This window comes from Gymnogyps californianus, unplaced genomic scaffold, assembly GCF_018139145.2.
Source record: "Gymnogyps californianus isolate 813 unplaced genomic scaffold, ASM1813914v2 HiC_scaffold_44, whole genome shotgun sequence".
Lineage (NCBI taxonomy): Eukaryota > Metazoa > Chordata > Aves > Accipitriformes > Cathartidae > Gymnogyps > Gymnogyps californianus.
The window spans coordinates 230,262-236,290 of NW_026114334.1; the positions used below are offsets into that span (position 1 = coordinate 230,262).

A 6,029-nucleotide genomic window follows, 5' to 3' on the forward strand; every position below is an offset into this window, starting at 1 on the left:
ATGAGGAATAAAGGAGAGGAGCTAGAAGCTTTGGCCCAGTCCCAGAGCTACGACGTCATTGGCCTAAGCGAAAGCTGGTGGGAAGAGTCCTGTGACTGGTGTGGCGTGATGGCCGGTTCTAGGCTCTTGTGGAGGGCTAGGCAGGGCAGGTGAGGCGGGCGGGTGGTGCTGTATATAAGGGAGGGGTTGGATTGTATGGTGCTCAGTTGGCGACGACAGGGTCGAGAGCCTCTGGGTAAGGATTAAGGGAAAAGCAAATAAAGCGGCTGTTGTTGTGGGAGTCTACTATCGACCACCCAGCCAGGATGACCACACTGATGAATTAAACTACAAGGAATGAAGGGATGTCTCTCGATCAGCTGCCCTTGTCCTTATGGGCAATTTTAACTTCCCAGACGTCAACTGGGAATATCATACAGCAGACCCAAACAGGTCCAGGAAAATCCTGCAGGATGTTGAAGATAACTTCTTGGTGCAGGTACTAAGGGAGCCGAGAAGCAAAGGTGCCCTCCTGGATGTGTTGTTTGTAAAGAGAGAGGGACTCCTGGGTGAAGAGGTGCTTGGTGGCTGTGTGGGTCACATGGACCATGAAGTAGTTGAGTTTCAAATCATTGTCAGTAGGAGAAAAACTGCCAGCAAAACTTTGACGCTGGATATGGGGAGAGCAGAGCTGGGGCTGCTGAAGGAACTAGTTAGTAAGGTCCCCTGAGAATGTGCTCTTGAAGGTAGTGGGGTCCATGAATGCTGGTCCCTTTTTAAGAGCCATCTCTTAAGAGCGCAGGAGCAGGCAATTCGAAAGCGTCGGAGTCAAGCAAGCGGGGCAGAAGGCTGGCTTGGCTGAGCAGGATCCTCTAGAACTTAGGCAGAAGAGGAAAGTGTGCGGACATTGAAAGGAAGGATGGGTGACAGGGAAGGACTACAGAGCTGCTTTTGCCACTGTAGGGAGAAAATTCACGTGGCCAAGCTCAACTAGAGTTCAAGCTGGCCAGCAGTGTGAAGGACAACAAAAAGGGCTTCGTAAAATATGTTAACAACCAAAGAAGGATCAGAGATAATCGGTCCGTTACTTGATGAGGTCGACCACCTCACAAATAGGGGTGTAGAGAAAGCAGAGATGTTTAATGCCTTCTTTGCCTCTGTCTTTCACACCGATGATGGGCCCTGGGACCCCCAGAGCCCTGTGTTGGAAGACCTTGACTGGGGGAATGCTAAGCTCCCAGCCAACTCTGAACTTGTTTGAGACTTGCTGCTCCAGCTGGAGGCACATAAGTCTATGGAGGCCAATGGGATTCATCCAGGGTACTGAAGGAGCTGGCCGATGTTATGGCGGGACTTCTTTCCATTATTTTTCAACGGTCTTGGAAGTCTGGAGAGGTCCCAGTTGTGTGGAAGCCAGCAAAAGTTGTCCCAATTTTCAGGAAGGGTAAGAAGGAAGAGCCTGGTAATGACAGGCCTGTCAGCCTCCCTTCAGTGCCTGGAAAAATTATGGAGAAGGTTGTTCTGGGAGTTATTGAAAAACACTTGAGAGAGACTGCAGTCATTGGTCGTAGCCAGCACGGGTTCACGAGGGGAAAGTCCTGTTTAAGTAAGTTAATTTCCTTTTATGAGAAGGTCACCCATCTAGTTGCCCAAGGGAAGCCAGTAGATGTGGGGTTTTTTGGATTTTAGCAAAGCTTTTGAAACCGTCTCTCACAGTATCCTTCTGGATAAAATGTCCCTCATACAGCTGTCATAATGCTTGTCATAAGAGAAGTCCCTAATACATTGGGTGAGCAGTTGGCTGATGGGTTGGGGTCAAAGAGTCAGAGTCAATGGGGTTACATCAGGCTGGCGGCCAGTCAGGGAGGCCTTAGAGAGAGATCTGGATAGGCTGGAGAGCTGGGCAATCCCCAACCGTATGGAATGTAACAAGAGCAAGTGCCGGGTTCTGCCCCTGGGACAGGGTAATCCTGGTTATAGGTACAAATTGGGGACAAGAGGGTGGCGAGCAGCCCTGCGGAACGAGACGTGGGGGTTTGGGTGGATGGCAAGTTGAATAGGAGTCAAGAGTGTGCCCTGGCAGCCAAAAGGGCCAGCCGTGTGCTGGGGTGCATGAAGCCCAGCATGGCTAGCCGGTTGAGGGAGGTGATTGTCCCACTCTACACTGCACTGGTGCCGCCCCATCTCGAGTTCTGTGTGCGGTTTTGGGCGCCTCCCTAGAAGAAGGACATCAAACTATCAGAGTGTGTCCCAAGGAGGGTGACCAAGATGGTGAAAGGTGTCGAGGGCAAGACTTATGAGGAGCAGCTGAGGTCACTTGGTTTGTTCAGCTTGGAGAAGAGAAGGCTGAGGGGTGACCTCATCGCAGTCTACAACTTCCTCGAGGGGGCAGGGGAGGGGGAGGTGCTGATCTCCTCTCTCTGGTCACCAGCGATAGGCCATGAGGAAAAGGTAGGAAGCTGCATCAGGGAAGTTCAGGTTGGACATTAGGAAAAGGTTCTTGACTGAGAGGGTGGTCAGTCACTGGAACAGGCTCCCCAGGGAAGTGGCCACGGCACCAAGCCGGTCAGAGCTCAAGGAGCAGACTGTACAATGGTTTCAACATTTTGGCAGAACATGAGTCATTTCTTTTTCTGTCCAACAACCTCAGAAATCTCTGATAATGTTAAGGGAAAATATCCTTTAAACCCAAATGTCCTGTCCTGAAAATGTTTCTTTTCAGAAGCAGCAACCAGTGATGCTACAGGTAAGTCACTCCCACCTGAAGTGGATGTTTTCTTCACATGTGTCTTGTACATAAAGACGAGATGTTTTGAGAGACGGGTGTACTTTTGTTCCTGTTTAGTTGTGGTATCTTCATGTTGGATCGAGCAAATGTTGCCTGGATTGTAATGCCTGTAGGTTTGGAGCAGCAAAGCACCACTGCCTGCTCTCGTTCGTTTGCTGCTGCTCCCAGGCACAGGGTGAGCAGGCGGCAGCAAGCACGGATGGAGGAGGGACCGCAATCCATTTGATGGAGTGGATGTGTTGGGAGCCAAGGGGATGTTCTGAGTGAACATGCCGTGGTGTTACTCTTGTGGCTTTTGTTTGGGTGTGTGAGGGTGGATGATGCTAATGAGTGGGAAGTATTCCGTGGGAACTAATGGCCCTGTGTTGCTAATGGGAGGTATTCCGTGGGAACTAATGGCCTGTGTTGTTCTGGCAGTGCATGCCTCCCTGAAAGGGAAAGCACGAGTTTGCCATTCAGTGTGCAGGTGGAAAAGGAGGCCAGAGGAATAGCTCCTCATTGAGATACATGAAGAGTGCTCGGGAGCTGTGTTGCCCCATGCTTTTTCAGCCTTCTTGCAGGATCATCGTGCTTGGCTGTGATGGGTTTGATTTCCCTAAAGAAAGACTCCCCTGGGTTGTTTGGAGTTTTGGAGCCTGCTTGCAGGGATGTGGAAGTAGCTGGGGCTTGGTTTGTGTTACAGAGGGTGGTGGATTCCGTTGTGATGTAGCAGAGGTGTTCTTTGCCATATGATTGCCTTGCTGTGTTATTTGCTGGGTCCTTGCGAGGAGTGGAGGCTGAAGAGTGTGGTGTTCTTTGAGAAGGGGAGGGAGGTGGAGGTGGAGGGGCAGTCTGTGTGTCTTGCATAGACTGGAGGAAAGGAGGAAAGTTGTAACTTGTCTGGAGGGATGGAAGGTGGAAGGGAAGAGGAATGCGAGCTCTTGCCAAAGGGCATGTCCATGCTTCATGTGGAGCGTGGTGTAGAAAATGTTTTGTTAAAGGTGGAAAGAAGAGAGGAGGCTGGAATCAGAAGAGAAGGGGAGTCAAGGATAGGGTAGGGCGAGGGCAAAAAGAAAAAGGAAGCGAAGAAAGGAGGAAAGAGGAAAAAGGTGAAAGGAAGAGAAAGGAAGAGATGAAAGAAAAAGGAGGAGAAAAGGAACGAGAAAGGAAGGAGAAAGAAAAAGGAGAAGGAAAGAAAGAGCAAGGAAGATGGGAAAAGAGGACTGTATGCAAGGAAAAAGCAAGCAAGGAAGCAAGACAGAAGGATGAGGAAGGAAGGACGGACGGATGGACGGACGGACAGACAGAGGAGATTACCAGGATGCACTGATGTTATCTCTACGTGGTGAATGGAGGTGAGGACTTCAGCATCCTCACTACTCAGAGACACTGTGCAAGGCTTGATGAAAAGTGTTGAGGAAGAGGAATGAGAGCTCTTGGCAGAGGGCATGTCCGTGCTCCATGGCGAGGGTGACGTAGTCATATAGAGAAGCTGTTGGTAAAGGAGACATGGAAGAGGCAAAGAGGGAAGAAGAAGAGAAGGGGAGAGCAGGACAGGGAAGAGAGGGGAGGAGAAAGAGGAGAAGCAGAGAAGGAAAGAAGGAAGGAAGAAACAACAGAGAGAAGAAAAGCAAACAAGAAGAAAGCGAGCAATAGAGAGAAAGAAGATCAAGAAAAGAAGAAAGGATAAATGAGTTTACTAGCATGCACGGACGCTATCACTGTTCACAGAAAGGTGGTGAGGGAGAGAAAGGAAGGAAGAAAGGAGGGAAGGAAGGAAGGAAGGAAGGAACGAACGAACGAACGAACGAACGATAGACGAGATTACGAAAACACACGGAGCTTAGCTGTAGCCGCTGAAGGGAGCTGATCCCTAAGAGCCTTCGGCTTGGTTAGAGTACCGCGCTCCGGCGCTGATGGCCCGCAATTAGCGCTGATGGCTCCGTCTTTGAGGGTGTCCGCCGCGGCGCCGGAGGCGACTGGCGAGCTGCGAGCAGGGGTAAAGAAGCGAGAAGGATTAAAGGGAAGGGAAAGGGGAGGAAAGAATAGGGCACGGCAAGAAGGAAGAGAAGGAGGAAAGAGAAGAAAGCAGAAAGAATTTGGAAAGAGAAGACAGAGGAAAGAGAATCAGGGAAGAGAAGGGAGAAGAAAGAGAAGAAAAATAGTAGGAAAGAAAGGAAGAACGAGAGAACGGAATGAAAAGAGGAAGAAGGAGCAAAGAAGAAAGAGAAAGGAAGAAGGAAAGAGCAAACAAGCAAGGGAAAAGAAATACAGAAACCAAGAAAAAGAAGCGAAAGGAAGAGGCGAAGGGCAGGGAGAGAGGAGAGAGGAGATGAGCGGCGCGGGGCCGGCGGCGCGGGCGCTGGCGGGGAGCGTGTGAGGCGGCGGAGCAGCACAGGGTGTCGCTGCAGGCTCAGAAACGGCGGCGGAGCGGCGAGGCGGCTCCGCGCCGGTGCGGCGGAGAGCCCGGCTGTGAGCGCGGGGGGCGGCGCGGGGCGGGCAGGAGAGGCGGTGCGTCCGGGCGGCGGCGGGGAGCCGTGCGGGGCCCGGGCGGGTGCGGCGGCGGCGGCGGCAGCGATGGGCGTGTGTTGGGTGCGGTGGTGCGGGTGCTGTTGCTGCAGGCGGGGTGGGCGTTGGGCGTCGGGCAGGTGCGGTACTCGGTGCCGGAGGAAGCGAAGGCCGGGACGGTGGTGGGCCGGCTGGCGCAGGACCTGGGCCTGGAGGCGGGCGAGGCGGAGGCTTGGCGGCTGCGGCTGGTGGCGCAGGGCCGGCGGGCGAGCGTGGAGGTGAGCGGGGCGAGCGGGGCGCTGGTGGTGAGCTCGCGGCTGGACCGGGAGGAGCTGTGCGGGAAGAGCGCGCCGTGCGCCCTGCGGCTGGAGGTGCTGGTGGAGCGGCCGCTGCGCGTCTTCCACGTGGAGCTGGAGGTCACCGACATCAACGACAACGCCCCGCTCTTCCCCGCCGCCCGGAAAAACCTCAGCATGCGGAATTCACCACGCTGCCGGCTCTCGGTTCCCGCTGGAGGGCGCGTCGGATGCAGACATCGGGCCAACGCGCAGCTCTCCTATACACTCAGCCCCAGCGAGCATTTCAGAGTAGAGAAGAAAACAGTAACTCGCGCAGTAATCCTGTTTCTGGTGCTCGCGAAATCTCTGGACCGCGAGACGATCCTGTGCACCGGTTGTGTTACGGCGAGTGACGGGGGCCGGCCGTCGCTGACGGGCACGATGGAGCTGGTGATCTCGGTGCTGGACGTGAACGACAACGCGCCCCAGTTCAACCA

At 53.6% G+C, this 6,029-nt stretch overlaps 1 pseudogene; it reads left to right on the plus strand.

Moving 5' to 3' along the window:
* LOC127028830 (protocadherin alpha-2-like) overlaps positions 1-6,029 on the plus strand; it is a 14,494-nt pseudogene continuing 8,465 nt past the window's right edge.